This window comes from Apium graveolens, chromosome 5, assembly GCF_009905375.1.
Source record: "Apium graveolens cultivar Ventura chromosome 5, ASM990537v1, whole genome shotgun sequence".
Taxonomy (NCBI): Eukaryota; Viridiplantae; Streptophyta; class Magnoliopsida; order Apiales; family Apiaceae; genus Apium; species Apium graveolens.
This window is the reverse complement of record NC_133651.1, coordinates 101581061-101605215: the sequence shown is the minus strand read 5'-3', so window position 1 is coordinate 101605215 and position 24155 is coordinate 101581061. Positions and strand designations below refer to the sequence as shown.

General features: G+C 37.1%; 1 non-coding gene across 1 annotated transcript; it reads left to right on the top strand.

The window, feature by feature from the left end:
- Positions 1-21259: 21259 nt before the first annotated feature.
- Positions 21260-21366, top strand: LOC141663230 (small nucleolar RNA R71). Its single transcript, XR_012551309.1, has one exon. It is a non-coding gene; the product is annotated as a small nucleolar RNA R71 (small nucleolar RNA).
- Positions 21367-24155: the final 2789 nt, after the last annotated feature.

Below are 24155 nucleotides of genomic sequence, written 5' to 3'. Positions count from 1 at the left end.
ATTCTGCATGAGTTTTCAGCAGCAAGGACTCCACAACAGAATGAAGTAGTGGAAAGGAAGAACATATCACTTATTAAGCTACAAGGACAATGCTTGAAAAATCAAAGTTACCAACATATTTCTGGGCTGAAGCTGTAAATACTGCATGTTATACTCAGAATATTTCTCTGGTTAATCAAGCAAGATGCATGACTCCCTATCAATTGTTCAAGAACAAGAAGCCAACTTTTAACCTTATTTATGTCTTTGGCTGCAAATGCTATATTCTGAGAAATCAAACTGATCAAAATGGGAAGTTTGATGCTAAAGCGGATGAAGGAATTTTTGTTGGATATGCTGTTGGTAAAGCATATAGAGTCTACAAACTAAGAACCAACATTGTTGTGGAATCAATACATGTTGTGTTTGATGATAAAAAGATTGAAGGACTGAAAGATGGAGATTACCATGAGAGCCTCAAATTCGATAATGTGGAGATGGTTAGTGATGACAGTGATGATGAAAGTGATCAAGAGAATTTATCTAAGGATAATGCAGATAAATCTACCACCAATGAAGCACAAAACTCAACATCTGTCGAGTTGCATAATGCTTCATCCTTCGGAAGGCAATTTGTGTTATCCGTCGGAAGACAACCAGCTTCATCCGTCGGTACTCAAAATTCACCATCCGTCGGGTTATCAAAATGAGCAGGAAGTCAAGATAGATCACCTATAAAAAGTTCCCCTTTCTCAAATCAAAGATCCACAAACTCAGGGGGAGTATCTAACAATCAAAACTCAATCACACATCAAGACAACAATGAGGATTCTTCATCTAGAGCTAATCTACCTCAACAAAGGAAATGGACAAAAGATCACCCCTTTGAGCTTATCATTGGTGATGTTTCTTCTAGAGTTCAAACAAGAAGAGCAACTCAGGAAGAATGTCTATACAACAGCTTTCTTTCCAAGGAAGAACCAAAGAAGGTAGAAGAAGCTTTGTTGGATCCTGATTGGATTTTAGCTATGCAGGAGGAGCTAAACCAATTTGAAATGAATAATGTATGGAAGCTGGTGCCCAAGCCTAAAGGAAAGAATCCAATAGACACCAAGTGGGTATTCAGAAACAAGATGAATAAAAATGGCATAGTTGTCAGGAATAAAGCTAGATTGGTTGCTAAGGGCTATTGTCAGCAAGAAGGAATAGATTTTGTTGAAACATGTGCTCATGTTGCAAGACTTGAAGCCATCAGAATCTTCTTAGCCTATGCAGCCCATGCCAATTTCAAAGTCTATCAAATGGATGTCAAAAGTGCCTTTCTGAATGGAGATTTGGAGGAAGAAGTTTATGTCAGTCAACCTCCTGGTTTTGAAGATCCAAATTTTCCAGAACATGTCTATTATCTTTTGAAAGCACTTTATGGACTGAAGCAAGCACCCAGAGCCTGGTATGTCACTTTATCAAAGTTCCTTTTGGAAAATCACTTCACAAGAGGTACTGTAGATAAAACTTTATTTTTCAGAAATGTTAATGGCTCTAGTATACTTGTTCAAGTTTATGTAGATGATATTATTTTTGGCTCTACAGATGAGAAACTTTGCAAAAAGTTTGCCAAATTGATGCAAAGTAAGTATGAAATGAGTATAATGGGAGAACTAACTTACTTTCTTGGTTTACAAGTTAAGCAAGTTAGTGATGGAATATTCATTAGTCAAACTAAATATATTTTTGATCATTTAAAGAAGTTTGATATAATGGATTGCACATCTGCAAAAACTCCCATGGCCACTGCAACTAAGCTTGAATTAAACACTACTGAAAAGTCTGTGGATATTTCAAGTTATAGAGGCATGGTTGGCTCACTTCTGTACTTAACAGCTAGTAGGCCAGATATAATATTTGCTACATGTTTATGTGCTAGATTTCAGGCTGATCCTAGAGAATCTCACTTAATAGCTATTAAGAGAATTTTCAGATATCTCAAGGGAACACCAAACCTTGGCATTTGGTACCCTAGAGCATCTGGTTTTGATCTAGCTAGTTATTCAGATGCAGATTATGCAGGTTGTAGAATTGATAGAAAGAGTATAACAGGAACCTGTCAATTTCTAGGAAACAAGCTTGTGTCCTGGTTCAGTAAAAAGTAAAATTCAGTTTCTACTTCTACAGCTGAAGCTGAATATATTGCTGCTGGCAGTTGCTGTGCACAAATTTTATGGATGAGAAATCAATTGCTAGACTATGGTTTGCAAGTTGAGAGGATTCCTATTTTCTGTGATAACACAAGTGCAATTGCCATCACTGAAAATCCAGTACAACATTCAAGGACAAAGCACATAGATATGAAGTACCATTTCATAAGGGAACATGTAATGAATGATACTGTGGAACTACATTTTGTTCCCAGTGAGAAGCAGCTTGCTGATATCTTTACCAAGCCACTGGATGAATCCACCTTTTCAAGGTTGGTAAGTGAGTTAGGTATGCTTAATTACTCTTAAATCTATCTGAGTTAATTTGCAAGTTGAAATGCAGCCAGAGATTTAATTGATTTTTCAGTCTTGGATGAAATTTTGGCTAAGTCAAAATTTACATCTCGACGGATGACCCTTATCCATCGAGTTTGGTCATCCGTTGAAATACAATTTGCTAATAAAAATCAATTACTTTTCTGGAATATTTTATGTCTCGACGGATAACAGTTTATCCTCATCCGTCGAATTGTCTTAATCTCAGCCGTTAATTCCCTGTACATTATCCATCGAGTATACTTACAGTTTGTAAGCATAACACGACGGATAATGGGGGGAATTTTTACAGTTTATTTTTAAACGGCTATTTTAGGCAATTTCTATTGGTTACTGTATTTTACTTTATTATTTTTATCAGTTATTTTTGAGATAGTATAAAAGCTTATTTCATTGCAATTGCTTTTCTTTTATCATTCTCAATTCAACTGCTCTAATTTCATTCTCTCTCAAAGCACTTACTCTATTTCTCTTCAAGCTCTTATTCTCTAACAATGGCACATGTTGTAAAGATTATGTCTCAAACTGGGTTCATTTATGAGAAGAATAATTTCACTGCATTATTGAACAAGGGTATTCAGCAATCAGATGACTATCACAAGATGATGGACTTTGTGAAGAATTGCAAGCTCAATTATGCCATGCTGGAATCACCCACAATCTTCTGTGAAGTTGTTGAAGAGATGTGGACCACTGCTACCTACAACTCTACAGATAAGACCATTACTCTAACCATTAAAGGTAAAGAATTCTGTATAAATAGTGATGTGATACAAGCATGTTTCAAAATTCCTAATAACAATGTGACTTCACAACACACTGACACTGATATAATCAATATGCTCAATTCCATACACTATGCTCTTCCTACTTCTAAACTGAGTGATATTAGGAGAATTGGTCTTAGGAAAAAGTGGAGTTTCATGTGTGATGTAGTTACAAAGGTTTTCTCAGGAAAGATCAGTAATTTTGATTCAGTGAATATTTCCATGCTTAACATGCTATACATGCTAGTTACAGATAAATTTTATAATTTCAGTGATCTTGTCTTGTTTGAGTTAGGTTTTAAATTAGGGGAGTTAAATAAAAGAGGTAAAAATATGTATTATGCTAGATTTCTTATGTTATTAGCTAACCACCTCTGTGAAGAGATTGTGCTTGAGAACCCTAACAACAAACTGGATTGTTGGGTTCAAGAGAGAAGGCTCATTGCAGATTTGAACAGGGCCAATCATCACAAGGATGTGCCAATGTTCTACTTTCCTGTAATGCAAGCACCTCAGGTAAGTGAGGTAAGTTCATCCATCCCTACAACTATTCCAACCTTCATAATTTCTTTGAGTTCAAGAGTAGCTATGGCAACTGTGCCAATGACCAAACAGTTGCCTACCAAAGCTGCCAAACCTACTATTATTTCAAAATCCAAATCAAAGAAAGCTCCCTCTGGTATCTCCCAAAAGATGCCAGTTGAAAAATCCACTAAAGCCAAAGAGGGGAGTGTGAATGAGGGTAAGTTAGGTGAGGGAAGGGGTGAACATAAAAGAAACCCCAAGAATAATGTTGGAGAGTTGAGTGAATCCCAACCTAGCCACACTGTAGTTTCCCAACAAACTGTAGTGCTTAAAAAGGACAAAAGCTCATTTCTAGCTGCATCTTCCCAAAAGGATGTAGCTATTGAACAAAGCTCTCAACCAAGAGCACAGGCCAAGAGGGTTAGGGACACAAGCTCACCCCAAACTTATGCCAGAAAGAAGAAATCAAAAACCTCTGGGGATGCACAGGGTACACACACTTTGCAAACTGGTGCTAAAGACACAGTCACTGCACCTTCACAAATTCAGCTTGATGTGGCTCCAATAAATGTGGAGTCACAGCCAAAATCTCTAGTTATAGAAGCACCTCAAACACCATACTCACCAACAAATTCTCTGGATGTGGATATGATAAACACATCAATTCCTGATTCCCCTTCTTTAGCTCTGTTGGGGAAGCCAAAATCTAGTGCAAGTGAGCATCATCTTTTAGATGATTTGTTGGCTCACTTGCCAATTTTTTCAGGAACTGTTGTGTCATCTGTGCCTAAAATATCTTCAATCAGCACAGAGTCAACAATAGTTTCTATTCCCAGCTCATTCATTTCTACTCTCTCGAAGGATATTGCTCATCCGTCGAGTAGTGATTGTATCCCGACGGATAAGCCTAACAGCAGTTATCCGTCGGATAGCAAAACCACTCACTCGATGGATATCACTCATCCGTCGAGTATCTCTGCACAGCTTCAAACTTTAATTATTTCAAGTGCAGAAGATTTAGTGGTTGTACAGTCACTCTTAGGATTGAAAGAGAAGAGTGTTTTGAGTGAGAGTCTGGGTTGCTCCCAGGAAAAAGGAGAGAAAATGAGTGAAAATTCTGCAATCCATTTCTTCAGGATTGGCAAAAGGGAGTGAGAGGAGTCCTACCTTAGTAGGTGAAGGTGAGGGTGTGAGGGTGGGGAGCCAGGGTGAGACCCTGATGCAACAAAAGAGAGAAAATAAGAGAAATGCAGGTACTGGAGCAATAAGGATGGATGTTATTGCTAGTGAGTCAATGAATGTCCAGGATGTAGAAAGGGAAGGACTATCTCAGCATCCTAAAGCTGTTATAGATTCTACTTCCCTTGATGCTGAGGCATTTACTCACCCTGTTCCAGCTTATCAAATTCTAGCTGAACAGGGCAATGACAATGCAGAAAGGATGCTAAATCTGGTGCATACCACCCAGTCTATGTAAAGGGCTAAGGATGCCATCACAACTTTGCCTTCTACAGCTGGTGATGTGGACTATGAGACTGGGGGTTCAGCTGATTTCTTTGGATATGGGAGTGGGGATAGTGAAGATGAAGCAATGGACATAGGGGGAGAAGTAGGATCAAGCTCAAGGTCAGGTATGCCATCATGGGCATTCTCAAAGAACTGTGATGAGCATTACTTCAAGACAACCCTGATCCAGTTAATCAATCAGACACATACTACTCTTCAAACCACTACCAATGCAAGCACCAAGAAGCTCCTTCAGGAACATCTTGCCTCCCTACAACTTCAGCAAATCCAGGGCCTCCAGCATGCTAGAGATGTGGACACCATGAAGGGTGATATTGAGGAGATGAAGAAGGCCATTTGCAGATAAAATAGACTCTAAACTTCCAGACACTGCAATGATTGACATCAAGAGGCAATTAAGGAAAAATTCTGATCTTGCAACCAAGATAGAATCCTTGGACACAAGAGTGTCAGCTATGGAAGCATCTTTGACTGCCATTGATCTCCATCAAGCCCAACAGACTAATCTACTTCAAAAACTGGTGGCAGCTCAAACCCCCTCCACAACTCAACTTGATGATAACAAAAAGGGGGAGAAAGGACCAAGTGAGGGGGAGAAGCTTCAGATACAAATCAGTAAAGTAATTGTGCCTTCAATTATTATCTCAAAGCCACCAGTCATAGATGGTATAGATCTGATTCAAGCAGCAGCAACCAACTTGAAAGTTGCTGAGAAGGAAAAGTTGAGTTTGGTCAACTGGGAGAAGATTGATGAGGAGTTACAGAAGAAGTTTCAACTTATCAAGGAGCCAGTTAAGTCAGCCATCCAATACTCTCAAGTCAAGCAAATTAGTGTGAATGAGATGAGCATGAACTATCTGGAAAGAGGACAATCTTCCTGCATCAAGTCTCCAAAGGATGAAATGATTCTTAAACCAAGGGCAAACTACTCAAAATCATCTTTAAAGAACCCCTTAGACACTGTGTATGAGACACCCAAGCCTGATGAGAAGAAGCTTCTGTCAAGATCAATTGCCTTCTATAAAGATCCAGCAGATTCAGCTTCTAAAAGGAGGATTGCCAAGATTTTCAGGAATGGGAAAGAAATTTGTGTGGTGGCTAGACATCCTAAATTTGCTCAAGCAAAGAGAGAAGAAAAAGCTAGATTGAAGCAAGAAAAGAAGCAGGCTGCTCTAGATGCTAAAAAGGCTAAACAGAAGAGAGAGCAGATTGCTATCTTGGCCAAGCTACATGCTGTAAATTCATCACAACAAATTCCCTCTCAACCATCTGAAGCTACTGAATCAAGGAAGCAAGTTGAAGAACAGAAAAAATCCTCAAGAAAGAAAGAATTGGCTAAAAGAACTAAAAGGAGACTGGATATTGTTGAGAAGGAATTGGAAGATCAATTTCCTAAGGAATCCACACCAGCTACAACTCAAGCAACAAAGCCCTCTATGGTATTTGAAGACATAAGGGTGGTGGATCCCTACATGAATATTCATGGTGAACCTATTGTGCCCAAGGATGAGCCAATAGAATGGGAGAACATGCCAATTCCAGACTTCAATCTACCAATCCTTAGCAAGCTAAAAAGGACAAAGTCGAGAGCAATCAAGAAAGTGAAGCTGTCACCTCTCAAATCCAAATCTATAGTCAAAGTTAAGCCCAAAGTCAATAGGGGAGACTATTTGTACTTGTGTGACATCAAAGAATTTTCTAATCTAAATCTCTATCTGGATGAACTAGATGAAGTAAGAGGTATTGATGCATACAGAAACCTACCTGAAAGGTTAATGTTCAAGTACAAAGGAGGAAAGGAGATTCAGTGGCCACTTCACAGGATTCTTCAAGTGAGCCAAACTGTACTGATTAAAGTTTATTCGTCCTTCAAGAAGAACTTTGGGTTCAATGTCACTGCAAGAAGACTAGTATTGAAGAAGATTGAAGAACTAAGGAGTGTTAGAGCTAAAGATGCACTCCCAAAGACTCTAATCATCCCATACACAGGGAGAAGATTGCATCTAAGGCCCTACTGGCTGATGGAGTTCATAGATGATAAAGGTGTGAGAAGATTCTTCAGATTAGAAGACCAATTAGGCATCTCTAGCAATGAGACTCTTTTGGAAATGCAAGGAAAGCTAAATCTCTCAGAATCTGATGAACTGGAATTCCACAGGTAGCTCCAAAATCAGATTGAAGAAAATAACAGAAAGCTTGAAAGAAGATCCAGACCTTCAAGGAACTAGATAAATCTGCTCAGGCTAGAGGAGCATCTTAAAAATGACTGTGAGCCAAACTTTGTACATTTTGTTAATTGAAGCACTCTTCAGTATTATCTACTCTCTTTTAAATTTGTATGTTTATGGTGTTTTGTTATCATCAAGTATCTCTTAATTTATGGCTACAATTCCTGTAGACATAAATTGGGGGAGATTGTTTTGTATATGTTGTGTACTTGATGATTTCATGAACAAAACACCTTAGTAGATTTTACTTAGTGAAATAATGTAGCACTCGACAGATAAGAATTATAGTCCCGACGGATAACTCATATAGTCCCAACGGATGATGACCTATTATTCATCGAGTGAGTAGCTTATGTAATAATGAGTCTGTAGCACATTTCTGCATACACCTTTGTATCGATTCTGTAGTAGCATATAAGTCATGTTGACTTTAACTAGATATGCAGAATAGGTTTATTAATTGTACATAGATGATGTCTTGTAATTCTGCATAAATGAAATGAAGTCAAGTGCCAAAATAGCTACCGACGGATGATTAACAAAGCCATCGACGGATGATCAAATGGCTATCAACGGATGATCAATATAGCAGTCGACAGATGATCAATAAAGCCATCAACGGATGATCATAAACTCGACGGATGATCATGTACTCAATGGATAAAGAATTCAAATATCCGTTGACAGTGACAACATAGTCAAATGCGTCGAAGTGTATGCAAATGGAATGAGGAAGCCTATTAACTGGGTAATAGAGAACAAAGTAGCAAAGTATTAGAATCGATGGTTTTTATGATGATCCTGTCTTTTGACTTTGTAATCTTGGTAATATATAAACCAAGAAGTAGAAAATAGAAACATAGATCTGGGAACACACAAGAGAAATATTTGTAAGCAGAATTATTAGAATTTCTCTGTATTCTCAGCAGTTCAATATTTGTAAGCAGCTGTGAGCATTCTTGGACACAGGGTTCTCTCGATATATAATATATATCTCTGGTGGAATCATTCAAATCCACCAGAAAGTTTTTAAAGACTCTTATTTTTAATTACTTGTCTTTTGATTCACTTAAGTTTTATTCCGCATTGTGCTAATCAATACACTTATATTTATATTTGGGTTAGAACATTTTATTTCAAGAAAAAGTTTCAAGAATTCCATTCAACCCCCCTTCTGTAATTCTTGTCATATTATTAAGGGACTAACAACCACATGTGACAGATGTCACAGTTTGACTCACAGGTTGACCTGTGGTTATGATAGTTTGTTGTTCTCTACTTGTGGTGGGAACCTCCATTGGAATTGGAGGGGAGCTGACTAGGTTACTGTCATTTACCTTAGCCTCAAACGCTTGTACTTCTTTCGAAGCACTATCACTTGAATGTGATGTACTTGCCTCCCCCATAGCATGATCACTGGCAATTGAACTCCTAGCTTCAATTGTGAGAGAAATTTCAGCTAGGATTTTGAGGGGAGTTGTTCCTTCAAGAGGAACCTCCAATTAAATTGGAGAGGATTTAGATACCCCCCCTCGGGAGTACTACCCTCAAACCTTACAATATGTGAAAGTTGATTTGCACATAAAGTTGCATTTAAAACTACCACAGGGTCTTTAGTAAAAACTGATGAAACCCATGTATTTGTGTTGGTGTCATCAAGGTCTACCCAGCATGTAGCCTCTCACCAACTAAATTTGGGTCCTGGGTGGTGAGCACAGTTTTATGAACCATGTCACACGATGTTGGCAATACTTGAGAATCAGATTCAAGTGTTTGATTGAATGAAGAAGAAATTTGAGAGATTAGATTTTGAATTTTAGAATTGAGTGTTGGCAGCTCCCCCTGAACAGATGAGGGAGCTTCCAAAGATGTGCTCTCTTTATGTGTGCCATCCTTATTTATTCTTTCATACACTTGAATTTGTTCAAGTGTTGGTGTAGACTCTTTACATAGTGCACTAGGGCTCTTTTCAATAGAGACACCCTGTTGAGAGGATTCCCCTAGAGTCCGTTTTAATCCCTATTTTTCAACTACATCCTTTTGGGAGGATGCAGAGGTAGCTTGAGTGGTCAACTCAGTTTATTTTGCCTTTTTTGGTTTTTTGACCAAGGTTGGCTCTGGTTCTGTTTGATCCTCACCACTCTCATTTATTACAGTTAGTACTGCCTGTTTTCTTTTCTTTTTACTCACTTCACCCTTTTGAGAGGATGAAGTGGTTGATTTCCTAGATGTTATAGGTAAAGAATAAGGGGTCTCAGTATGGGAAGGCCCCTGTTGGTGCCAAAGCCACATTGACATCATCCTCAGAAAATTCCACTTGTTGGCCTCTAATGGAGCGGTTAACCACAATAGATACAACCTGCTTTTCATGCACCACAGTCCTCACCATAATTGTGTTCCAAAAATCCCTCAGAACATCCAAGTACAACACTAGATTTGCAGTTAGAGCACATGTAAAGTATGTTTCGGAAAGAAACTTTACAAAACTCTTGAAAGTATCAGGAGCCTGATTTGCATTTGTAAATACAAGATAATTGGTTCCTTCCTTTGGGATAAAAGGTCTAACTGTGTTTAATGCCATTGTAAGTATTTAAATTTGAGTGGGTAGGAAAAATTAGAGAGAAAAAGTTTGAAATGAGAGAAAACGGTTTAGATTTTAAAAAATTAGGTCACTTAGAGATTTTGAAGGCGTAAAGAGGTATATTTCAAGATGTCTGGTTATTTATAGTAAAAGGTAAATCACTTATCGAGAACTTAAAATAGATGTTTGGGATTTTCTTATCGAGAAGTCATATTGAGAGAATAGATACATATCGATATGTCATTTTCCTGACTCTTATCGAGAACTAGAAAATGACTTGTCGAGATGTTAAATAAATACCCAGTTTGTCCTAAATGGATTGAATTATTTCCAATTTTTATTTGAATAAATCAAAATAAAATCAGGATAAATTTTATCAAAAGTATTTTACCAAAATAATTTATTAAGTTAAATTATCTCAGTTCTGAGTTATTGATAAGTCTAAAGTTTATACTTATCGAGAACTCACTCGAGAAGTCTCAAAACGACTTGTCGAGAAGTCAATTAGACTTATCGAGAACTCGGTTTATATAATTTTGATCTTTTTGATTCTGCCTTGTGCTACTTTTACATATTGAAAATTTAAATCAGCATTTAGATAGTTTTCTCATAATTGAAAAATTCCAAGCTAAGTTTTGAAAATTCTGAAAAATAAATATCCAGAGATTTCTGAAATATTTATAACTCATATTCCAGTTAATTTCCAATTGAATCAAATTAATTTTGATTTATTAGAAATCAATAAGCTGTAAAATATTAGTTGAGTTCTTGCCTTTAGGATGAAGAATTTAGCATTCCAATTTCACCTACAAGTCTAGTGAAAGTTGCTTCATCCAAAGGTTTAGTAAAAATGTCAGCTAACTTTTTTTCTGTTGGAACAAAAATGAGCTCAATGGTACTATTTGTAGCATGTTCTCTAATAAAATGGTACCTTACATCAATGTGCTTTGTTCTAGAAGGAATAACTGGATTAGCCACAATATATATAGTACTAGTATTGTCACACATGATTGGAATTTTGTGTAACACTAGGCCATAATCCATTAGCTGATTTCTAATCTAAAGCACTCGAGCACATCAACTTCCAGCAGCTATGTATTCAGCCTCAACTATAGAAGTTGACACAAGTTGTTGTTTCTTGCTATACCAGGATACAAGTCATTGTCCAAGAAACTGACAGCTTCTACTAGTGCTTTTTTTATCAACCATGTATCCAGCAAAATCTGCATCTGTGTATCTAACAGCTTTAAATCCTGTTTCCTTAGGATACCACAATTCCAAGTTTGGAGTCCCCTTCAAGTATCTGAAAATTCTCTTTACAGCCATCAAATGTGATTCCTTTGGATTGGCTTGAAATCTTGCACACAGACATGTTGCAAACATAATGTCTAGTCTACTAGCAGTCAAATACAGCAAAGATCCAATCATCCCTCTATAACCTGAAAATATCTACACTTTTGCCCTTTTTATCTTCATCCAACTTTGTAGCTGTACATATAGGTGTTGATGCAGGTGAACAATCAATCATACCAAACTTCTTCAACAAATCCTTGACATACTTAGTTTGGCTGATGAAGATTCCAAGAAAGTAACTTAATTCTCCTATCATACTCATTTCATATTCACTCTGCATGAGTTTTGAGAATCTTTGACATAACTTTTCATTAGTAGAGCCAAAAATGATATCATCCACATAGATTTGAACTAGGATCATATCACTACCATATTTCTTGTAGAAAAGAGTCTTGTCAATAGTTCCTCTAGTCAATCCATGTTTAATCAAAAATTCTGACAGTGTGTCATACCATTCTCTAGGTGCTTGCTTTAGTCCATAGAGAGTCTTTAGAAGTTGGTAGACAAAATCTGGACATTCAGGATCCTCAAAGCTAGGTGGTTGTTGCACATAAACTTCTTTTTCTAACTCGTCATTTAGGAATGCACTCTTTACATCCATTTGATACATTTTAAAGTTAGAATGTGCAGCAAATACAAGAAAGATTCATATTGCTTCAAGTCTTGCAATTGGAGAAAAAGTTTCATCATAATCAATTCCTTCTTCTTGTGAGTAGCCTTTTGCAACCAACCTTACTTTATTTCTTGTTACAATCCCATTTTCATCCATTTTGTTCCTGAACACCCACTCTGTTCCACTTACACTTTTGTTCTTTGGTGCAGAAACCAACTTCCAAACTTTGTTCCTTTCAAACTGATTTAGCTCCTCTTGCATAACAGATATCCAATCAGGATCAAGTAGGGCTTCCTCAATTTTCTTAGGCTCAACTTGTGACAAAAAGCATGCATGTAGCCATTTATTTGAAGTTGCATTTCTAGTCCTCACTCCAACATTTGAATCACCAATAATTACTTCTCTTGTGTGATTCATGTCTCATTTCCCGGTGTGAGTTTATTGACTTGAGTTCTCTGCATCTTCTTCATCATTGGCATGACTTGTAGAAATTTCTCCTATTCTCCCCTGAGTTTGTGCTATCAAATTCAGGTGTTTGAGATGAGCTTCCATTTTCATGATTCACTTGTTCAGTTGACTCTTCATCAATTCTGTTGCTTGTGTTGACTTCAGCTTCATCTTCAGAATCACAATCAATGTTGAAAATTTCAAATTTAAGGGCCTGAGCTTCATTTTCATCAAGACATTCAAAGCCTGGACACTTGTCATCATCAAATGTCACATATGTGCTTTCCATAATCTTCTTCTGTTCAAGCACATAAATTTTGTAGACAGTTCTCTCCAATGAATATCCCAAGAAATTACTTTAAAAAACTTAGAGTCAAAATTTTCCACATATTCAGAGTTGTCTTTTAAAACATAGCACTTGCTTCCAAACAAATGAAGATGCTTCAAAGTATGATTTCTTTTAGATAAAATTGAGTAGGGTGATTTGCCAAGATTCTTGTTAATGAGATATATGTTTTGAGTATAGCATGCAGTGTTAACAGCTTCTTCCCAAAAACTTGTTGGCAGTTTGGCATCTTGCAGCATTGTTCTAGCAGCCTCTACTAGTGTTTTATTCTTTCTATCAACTACCCCATTTTGCTGAGGTGTTCTAGCAGCTGAGAATTCTTGAACAATACCCCTGTCTTTGCAAAATTCTGTTAAGGATGCATTTCTGAATTATGTGTCATTGTCACTCCTCAATTTCTTCACACTATTATGATCTTCAGCCTTCTTCTCAATCTTCTTGATGTGTTCAATTATGATGTGTGGAGTCTCATCCTTAGAATGCATAAATTATACCCATATGTACCTTGAGTAGTCATCCACCATCACAAGTGCATATTTCTTCCTTTAAATTGACAAGACATTAATTGGTCCAAATAAGTCCATGTGACTAAGTTAAAAAGGTGCACTAATGGAATTTATAGTTTTACTCTTGTGACTTGACTTCTTCATTTTTCCTTTTTGACAAGCCTCGCAAACTTCATTTTGAGCAAACTCCAGATTTGGCATGTCTCTCACTAACTCCTTTTTCACCAGGGTATTGATTTCCTTGTAATTCAGGTGAAAGAGTTTTTTGTGCCACGGATTGCTTTGCTCTATAGATTCATTGGTGTAGAAGCAACAAACTCCTTACTTATTTACTGAGTGTAAATCTGCAACAAACAGGCTTCCCTTTCTTACTCCTTTCAGAGCAACCTCACTAGTCTTTTTGTTGATGATTAAACATTCTCCTTTGTCAAATGCAACATTGGATTCTCTATTTGTGAATTGACTGACACTTAGGAGATTCACTTCCAAACCAGCAACCAGTGATACATCTTCAATGACAACATTTCCAAAAATTGACTTGCCATATCCCATTGTGAAACCTTTGTTGTTGTCCCCAAAAGTCACTAATGGGTCAGCCATCTCCTCAAACTGTGATAGTAGGGCCTCATTACCTGTCATATGTCTTGAGCATCCACTGTCTATGATCCATATGACTTTCTTCATTTTGCCCTGCACACAATGAAGATTAAGTGTGTTTAGTTACCCAAGAAGTGTTGGGTACTTTCTTCTTGTTAACAGAATTTACAGAATTAGAATAAGTTGATTCAGAAAGAATGGTGTTCATTGATTGATTTGCATGTTCCCTTTTAGCTGCAAACCCAATGTTGACTTCTTTGAGGTCTACTCTCAGCTTGTGGCAATTTATCATTACTTTCATATTGTAAGGAATACAATCAAACTTATCACAGAAAGAATAAGGATCTTCAATCTTTGCTTCATTAAATTTGCATGCTCCCAACCTTGGCTCACTAACAGCCTTTTTGCAAAGGTGAGTTAGATGATTTGTAGAGCCACATTTCTAATACTGTTTCCTAGGAGCATCTGTAACAAATGTAAATTTATTGCTCTTGTTTATCCCAATCTTCCCATTTATGTTTTTCTTCTTCTTTCCACTATTCTCAGTCTTAACCTCCTTGATTGGCTTCTTGGGGGTTTGATCCACCATGGGATTCTTCTCAGTTTTAGAAGGTGGAGTTATTTCTGTGCATTTCTTTTCATTTACCTCATCAACAAGTTCTTGCTTTATGATCAACTCTTCTTTACTGAAATTTACTTCACATGCTTTGAACAGTGGTGAACCAACCTTTCTCAGTATAACTGGGACATCTTTATTTACAGTTGCTTTTCCCTTGTCACCTTCAACTTTCTTGTTATTGTTCAATGCATCATAATCCAAGCCAATAGCTATGTTTGCGCATGGATTGTTCTTCTCATGGTACTGACCAACTAGCTGAGATGCATTCCTGAATGACTTCAGTTTCACCTCATTCTACTATATCTTTTCTCTTAACACAACTTCTATTTCACTAGCATACTTCAGCTTGTTCTTTGGATATTTATTCTCTTACTTGACTGTCTCAAGCTCCACAAGTAGTAGCTTAAACTCTTATTTCTCACTCTCAAGCTTCTCATTAGCTTTTGATAACATACTGACCTCCTCAGTAGCTTCTACCATGCTAGTATGGATGTGGAACATTTCTATACTCATCTTTTCAACAGTTTCCTTATATTGACTTTCATTTAAATCAATAGTGGTAAGAGTTGGTACCTGTGTTTTTGATGAGGATGACTCTCCTTGCTCCAAGGCCATGAGTGCATAGTTTCCTACTTTCTCCTCATCATCATTATCTGAATCATCCCAACTTTTTCTTTCTGCAATATAAGCTTTACCCCGTTACTTTCTTAGAAGAGCCTCATACTTTACATCCAATTCAAGATAGACCTTGTCCTTTTTCACCTTCTTAGGCTTCCTACATTCTGTAGCAAAATGTCCCAATTCATCACAATTGAAACACCTGATCTTTGACCTGTCAACATATCCTGTTTTGTAGCCATTTTTGCCGCCAGAGTTGTACTGTGCCTTTGCCTTCCAGCTGTTGTCCTTATTGGATATATGTCCCTTGTTTTTGAAGAACTTTGGCTTCTTTGTTCTAATGTTAGAGAATTTCCTTGCCAAGTAAGCCATGGAATGATCTAACTTATCCAGTTCATCCAAGATATAGAATTCATCCTCTTCAAGTTCAAGAATAACTCACTTCTGTGGTTCCTTGTTCTTTTGTTCATTACTTGAAACAACTGGAGTCTGGAATTCTAGTTCATCATGAGATGATTGGATGCTATTAACAACTAATGCACTTGATCCATCAATAATGTGCCCTTGACCATCTCTTAAAGATTTTTTTAATCATTTCCAATTTATAGGTTTTTAGAATACCATACAAAACCTCCAGTGTCATTCTGCTCAAGTCACTCCCTTCTCTAATAGATGAAATCTTCTGTTCTAGATGGTTAGGAAGGGTGAGCAAAAAGTTCAAGTTAACCTCCTCAGCTTCATTTTATTTGTCATGAAGGTGCAAGTTATTAATCAGCTTATTGAATCATTCAAAGACATCAGTTATACGCTCCTTTGGTTTAGCCATCAAACCCTTATATTGAGACACTAATATCCTCCTTTGGTTGATTCTAACTTCCTCTGTACCTTCACACAAAATTTCTATTATCTCCCAGATCTACTTAGCTGTGTCACAGATGATAATATTGTTGTACATTACTTTTTCAAGTGACTCAATAAATATTAATTGCAGACCACTGTCAAATGAGACCTTTTCTTTCTTAGTTTTTGTGTCTTTAGAAGGATCTTTAGGACCATAATAAGCTGGGATGACCATGTCTCCATCTGTAGATTCTTTAATCCTTTCCATAAGAGTGAAAGGTCCATTATTCAGAATCTGGATGTACAAGGGATTGGTGTTAAGGCAAAAACATGCGCTAAAATTACACGCAAGTATACGCGTTCGCAAGTAGTATAAGATATAAATCAGATTTGTTCCCATAGAGACTCTTTTTAGTATGCACCTATGCAAAAATGGTATGTCTATCACTCAATGCTAAGATAATAACAAGTTGCGATGTTTATAACTAAGATTAAACTAACATGCAACTAACTACGAATAAAAGTGATTGAATTAACCATATGAGAAAAACATAGGATTCTGACTTTATTAAATACTTCATTCAAAGTCACTGTTCTTCACCTTAGCATGCAATGGTGATGACAACTAATCAGATAACACGAAACTAGTAAACGGCCAACTTTTGTTGTACGAATATCCTACTACCAGACATCTACAAAAGAGATAGAACCTGAATAGACACCAATTATGTTGAGACCCTATATGTCTATAAAATTTGACAACATTAAGGTTTAATGCGCAAGTTATCTATCGTGATTACATAGGGCAAGTAAGATGGTTAAAATTACCTACGAATCATGAATAATAAATACATGAACCTATGCTAGCATGGCAAGTTCTAAACCTCTATAATCACTGTCGCTTCAATAGAAATTAACATGCTATCTTATATGTTAGCTACGCACATAAGACGAATAAGCACAACCAATACTAGGATCTCAATCAATCACCACACACCAAGATATTGAAACAAATTAACTATTGAAATCCATAAGTAAATCCTTTAAAACCCCACGACAATGATTAATTCATAACCGAACTCATCGTTATAATGGGTTCTAATGGAAGCATGATAATAAATAATATAAGAGTACTAAGGTTCAAAAACAAATCGAAAACATGCATCCAAAGTATCAACTATATTGAAGAACACAAAAGTCTTCTTCTCTGTAGCCGTATTGTGCTCTCTAGGTCTTCTTTTTGCTCTCCCTCGTCTCCTTGTTCTTAAAAATGTCTTATTTAGGGTATTTATAGGCTTTAAGATCGAACTGGGCTTCAAAATCTTCGAATTAGAATAGAATCAGGATTCTGGAGAAATGACCTGGCGCGGTCGCCCCCAAATACCTGCGCGGCCACCCTGAGCTTCTTCCAAACGAGCGCGGCCGCTCCCAAGACCAGCGTAGTCGCCCTAAACTTCTGGAAAAACTGGATTTTTCTGCTTTCTTGACCTTCTTGTGCGCAATCGACTGAGGCTCCATCCTAACACCCTTTTAGCATAAAAATAATATAAAATCCATTCATTCTTTTGATAATGCCCTGAAATGTAAAACACTATTAAAACACATCAAGAACATAAATAACTTGAGTACAAAATACCAAATAGAGCCTTTACAAAGCATTCTAAGTGGATATAAATTCCACTTATCACACCCAAACTTGAATCAATGCTTGTCCTCAAGCATAATAGACTCAAAACAAGAAATAAAAATGCATGAATGCAATTAACATGAATGCAATGATCCCCTCAGAATAACTAAACCAATCAATAAGCAATATCTCAATAAATGCAATTATTCACACAAAGCTCAATCAAATCCCATAAATTAACTCACAAGCCAAAAACGTCTGTGTGTGGAGAACGAGGACAGCTGACTACCGCTAAATTGCTTAACAGATATACTTTCTAAACTAGATCAATAATCATAACTCACCTCTCGTCAAGACAATCACAAGGTTATAAACAGAATAAACGATAAACTCAAAATGACTGACAACACTTCAATTTTATCAGAGTTATACAAGGATTCATGCTTTTATTGATTACACTTAACAAACACAAACATGCTTATTTGATTGTGTAATGAGTGAGGTCCACAAAAAGATTATGCAACAATACTCATGTAGCGAGCGTTATGTTAGCGGATCTCGGACTATAAAAGCCTTAGGTCACTAGGCACAAAGTCCCCTAGAACTTAATAACTTGAGTATTAAAGAGCCCACTCGTGATCAATTATACATAACACATATATTTTTTTTCTTTTATTCTTTTTTTTCATGTTCTGAACGAGCGCGTTTCGCTCCATCCCGCGCAACCCTAGACTACTCATATAAATATGAGCCGGCTACTAGCCATTTGACGCCTAGCCACAACTAGCATTAATATCCAATATTTTTCTCTAATTTTAAAAATCCATGTTATTTCATCACTAAGAGAATAACATAAATTCTAGACATAAACAAGTGATTAAACCTCGACAAACAACAAGTCATGATCATGATCTAGCACTCAAGCAACCTATAAGACTTAGTGAAAAATTTCTTGTTTCCAGCATGCAAATCAATTCGTTAGGACTTAACATTCCTCTATACGACATCACTATACTATAATCAACATCATAAATTAATTGAAAAAGCAACCTAAGGGATTATGATATAATGCCAATGCAACTATATGCAACATACTAACATGATAACAAATACACAAAACAAAAACAAATAACTACATGACAAATATGCAAACTATATGAACTAAACTATCATGAATATGCATCTATATGGACTAACACACAAACTAATCCTTACAGTATCACCCCCAAACTTAAAATTTTCAATGTCCTCATTGAAGGTAATAGCAAGGCATCAAGGCATACCTACTTGAAAGAAGAAGTATCACCCTCTTCGGGTGGAAGATCAGGTGGCCAATCAACCTCGCCACCAGTGTCTCGGAAAACAATACTGAGAGCGTGTGTCAAATCTTCAGCAAAACATCGGTAGATGTCATGCATGGCCTCAATACGCTGAATCAATCGCCTGTACTGCTCATCACCAAGAACAAACCTATCAACTGTCTGTAGGGCACGAGAGGGACCCTCTGTAAGCACGAGAGGAACCGATTAGTCACCCTTTAGATTATCATAGATATATTTCAACCCCCGAAAAAGGGGTGCACCTAAAAATACAGAACTCAAGTGATCTAGTAGTGGGTTGAGCTCAAGTGTGGGAGCTTCTTCAATAGATGGTTGAAAACGCTCCTCGGAAATTTTCAGCTTCGCTAACCTAAGAGAATCGAATGGCATATCCAACTTCCTCTTCCCCGGAGAGGCATTCAAAACCTGCAGTTGTCCTGCTCCTTCATCATCTTCAATAACTGATTCCCCTATTAAGGATCTCTCTAAGGTATCTGACTTTGGTAATTGCTCAAGCTCCGAATTCACGACAGAGTCGAACCGCTCTACTTTAAAGCACTGCTCTTTATCTGTGGGTAACTTTATTGCCTTGAACACATTAAAAGTGACCTTCTGATCTTGAATCTTTATCATAAGCTTTCCTTTTTGCACATCGATCATAGTTCAGCCTGTAGCCAAGAATGGTCTTCCCAAGATAATGGGAATCTTCTTATCTTCCTCAAAATCCAGAATTACAAAATTAGCAGGGAAGATCAGTTTGTCCACCTTGACCAGGACATCCTCCACTATACCTCGTGGATAAGTGATGGTCCTATCAGCCAACTACAAAGACATGTTTACAGGTTTTGGATCAGGCAAACCAAGTTTCTTGAACACGGACAAGGGCATCAGATTGATGCTAGCTCCCAAGTCACACAAACACTTGTCGAATGACAGATTGCCAATGGTGCAAGATATCGTGAAGTTTCCTGGATCTTTAAGCTTAGGAGGTAGTTTTTGTTGCAGCACAGCACTGCACTCTTCAGTTAGAGCAACGGTTTCCAACTCCTCAAGTTTTAGCTTCTGAGATAGAATATCCTTCATGAACTTAGCATAGCTCGGCATCTATTCTAGAGCTTCAACAAAAGGTATGTTGATATGAAGCTTCTTAAAAACTTCCAAAAACTTGGAAAATTGTTTGTCGAACTTATGCTTTTGAAACCTTTTAGGAAATGGCGGAGGTGGGTAGACTTGTGTATCCCCTGTATTACCCTCACGAGGGTTGCTTTCAACAGCTTTCTTCTTCGGTTCCACCTCGGCATCCTTCTGCACCACTTTTTCAGCCACAATCTCATTTTCTGGATTTGGAAAAGGTGCAGATGCATCTGCATTCTGGACATAATTTTTAGACTCTTCGTCTTGCTGAAATTGGGGGCTTGCAATCTTTATGGACCTCAAGGTGATGGCATTCACCTGTTCGTTAACTTCCCTCTTGCCTGGATTGACTTCTGTATTAATAGGAAGCGTTCATGATGGTCAATTCAATAAGGCATTAGCAATTTTCCCTATTTGGTTCTCCAGAGTCTGGATAGAAACAGCCTGGCTTTGGCATATAAGAGCCTGGTTTTTGTACATAATCCGCAACTCCTCCAATTCAGATTTTTCATTCGAAGATAGACCTGCACCTCAATGAGTTTATTATTGAAGTTGAAATTGTTGTTTTGGTGCATATTGGGGTTGTTGAAAACCAAGATGGTTGAATTGCTTTGTTGCATATTGTTGATGAGGCTATTGCATCGCATTCTAATTTTTGCTCCAGTTAAAGTTAGGATGATTCCAGTTGTCAGGATGATAAGTGGCTGGAACTGGTTGCTACGATCTCTAAAAGTTGCTCACAAACTGAGCTGATTCACTAGATATAGCGCATTGCTCCGTCATATGAGAACCTACACACATCTCATGAACATTGGTTATCTGTTTAACACCATAGTTAGTCAGAGAATCGCTCTTCATAGACAACGCCTTTAGTTGAGCAGTGATAACCGTAGTTGTATCCACTTTCAGAATCCCTGCTACCTTGCCCTGTGGCAATCTCTGGGTTGGATACTGATATTCATTTGCAGCCATCAGTTCAATTAGACCATAAGCTTCCTCATAGCTCTTTGCCCATAATGCTCCACCTGATGCTGCATCAAGCATGGGTCTAGAATGTGCTCCCAAACCATTGTAAAAACAATTGATAATCATCCAATCAGACATGCCATGATGAGGACACTTCCTAAGCATCTCCTTGTAGCGCTCCCAAGCTTCATATAGATTTTTTCCCGATTATTGCGCAAATTGAGTGAGAGCATTCCTGAATGCAGCTGTCTTCGCCATAGGGAAGAATTTAGTAAGAAACTTCTGAGCAAGATCATCTCAAGTAGTGATAGAACCAGCTGGTAGAGAGTGTAACCAACTCTTAGCTTTATCCCTCAGAGAGAATGGGAAAAGTCTCAATTTCACAGCATCTTCAAAAACATTATAGAACTTGAAGGTGTCACAAATATCGATGAAATCCCTAATGTGTATATTGGGATCTTCCATTAGGGAACCCCCAAATTAGATTGAATTCTGCACCATCTGAATCATGCTAGCTTTGATTTCAAAAGTATTAGCCGCGATAGTTGGTCTGACAATGCTAGACTGAATGTCATTGATCTTCGGTTGAGAATAATCCATCAAAGCTTTCAGATTTGCTACTGGTTCTCCCATTGCAATGATAGCTAGAGTACCTGAAACACACGACTAAAATAAACCTTGTAAGTAAGAGAGTCCGACATAGTGAACTTTAACGACCACTGATGTCAAGCACATAAACTAAAAATTAACACCGAGTCCCCGGCAACGACGCCAAAAACTTGTTAAGGCGAAAACACGCGCTAAAATTACACGCAAGTATACGCATTCGCTAGTAGTATAAGATACAAATCAGATTCATTCCTAAAGAGACTCTTTTTTAGTTAACTTAAGATTATGCACCTATGCAACAATGGTATGGCTATCGCTCAATGCTAAGATAATAACAAGTTGAGATGTTTATAACTAAGATTAAAGTAACATGCAATTAACTACGAATATAAGTGATTGAATTAACTATATGAGATAAACATGGGATTCTAACTTTATTAAATACTTCATTCAAAGTCACTTTTCTTAACCTTAGCATGCAATGGTGATGACGACTAATCAGATAACACGAAACTAGTAAACGCCAACTTTTATTGTACGAATACCCTATTACCAGACATCCACAAAAGAGATAGAAGCTGAATAGACACCAATTATGTTGAGACCCTATATGTCTATAGAATTTGACAACATAAAGGTTTAATGTGCATGTTATTTATCGTGATTACATAGGTCAAGTAAGATGGTTAAAATTAGCTACGAATCATGCATAATAAATACATGAACTTATGCTAGCATGGCAAGTTCTAAACCTCTATATTCACTGTCGCTTCAATAGAGATTAACATGTTATCTTATATGTTAGCTACGCACATAAGACGAATAAGCACAACCAATACTAGGATACCAATCAATCACAACACACCAACATATTGAAATAAATTAACTATTGAAATCCATAAGTAAATCCGTTAAAACCCCACGACAACGGTTAGTTCATAACCGAACTCATCGTCACCCTGGGTTCCAATGAAAGCATGATAATAAATAATCTAAGAGTACTAGGGTTCAAAGACAAATCAAAAATAAGCATCCAAAGTATCAACTATATTGAAGAACATAAAAGTCTTCTTTTTGCTCTCCCTCGTCTCCTTATTCTTAAAAACGTCTTATTTAGGGTATTTATAGGCTTTAGGATCGAACTGGGCTTCAAAATCTTCGAATTAGAATAGAATCAGGATTCTTGGAAAAACGACCTGGCGCGGCCGCCCCCAAATACCAGCGTGGCCACCCTGAGTTTCTGCCAAACGGGCGCGGCCGCTCCCAAGACAAGCGCGGCCGCCCTGAGTTTCTAAAAAAACTGGATTTTTATGCTTTCTTGACCTTCTTGTACTAGTTTCTTGTGTGCAATCAACCAAGGCTCCATCCTAACACCCTTTTAGCATAAAAACAATATAAAATCCATTCCTTCTTTCGATTATGCCCTGAAATTCAAAATACTACAAAACTGATCAAGAACACAAATAACTTGAGTACAAAACACCAATTTGAGCCTTTACAAAGCATTCTAAGTGGATATAAATTCCACTTATCAATTGGCCATCCTTAGAAATAACATCATTTTCTTTTTCCATGATGTGTAGTTAGTCTTATCAGAGGCTGGTATCATTATACTGCTTATCTTTTGTGTATTCATTCTTCCAAGATATTGATCTGTTTACTTTTAAATTTTGCTCTGAGACCACTTGTTAAGTAATGAATATAACACAGAGGGGGGGGGGTGAATGTGTTTTGGATATTTTTAAGGCTTTTTGAATGTTAGTTACTTGGTTAACAAAGTAGATTAGAAATGCAATAATATTATGTTAGCTGAAATAAAACAGTACACAAAATATTTCAAAACTCACTTAATTTTGTATTAAAATCAAGCTAGTATTTTGATACAAATCTTGGGTTCTTTGTAAGTAAAGAACTCAGCTTCTTCCTTGAGAGAGAACAAGAAAAACTAGATCTGTTTGATACAACTAAAACAAAGGACCAATGTTTATTTTATAAATTAGTAAGCTTTCCATTTCTGACTTAGTGAATCTTTGCAAATAATGTAGGTCTGTGACTTTCCTTTGTCAGTTAATCCTGGCCTTTGATCTTGCACTCTTCAAGATGCTTTTGTAGACTTGTTAATCTAATTTATTAGATCGTTTGTTGATTGATAATCTTGTTTTTTTTAACTTTTTTGCATTCTATACTTGAGTTTCATATCGAGATCTCCAGTTTGATCTATAGAGAACGGAAATCTCGATAAGTATAATGGCTTATCGAGATCTCTGAGTTCTCTATAAGTGTCTTTGACTTTTCGAGGTCTCTGAGTTCTCTGTAAGTGAACTGGACTTGTCGAGGTCTCCAAATTTCTGCATGTAGAAATGACTTGTCGATATCTCTGAAATCTCTATAAGCATTTTAACTTGTCGATATCTCTGAGATCT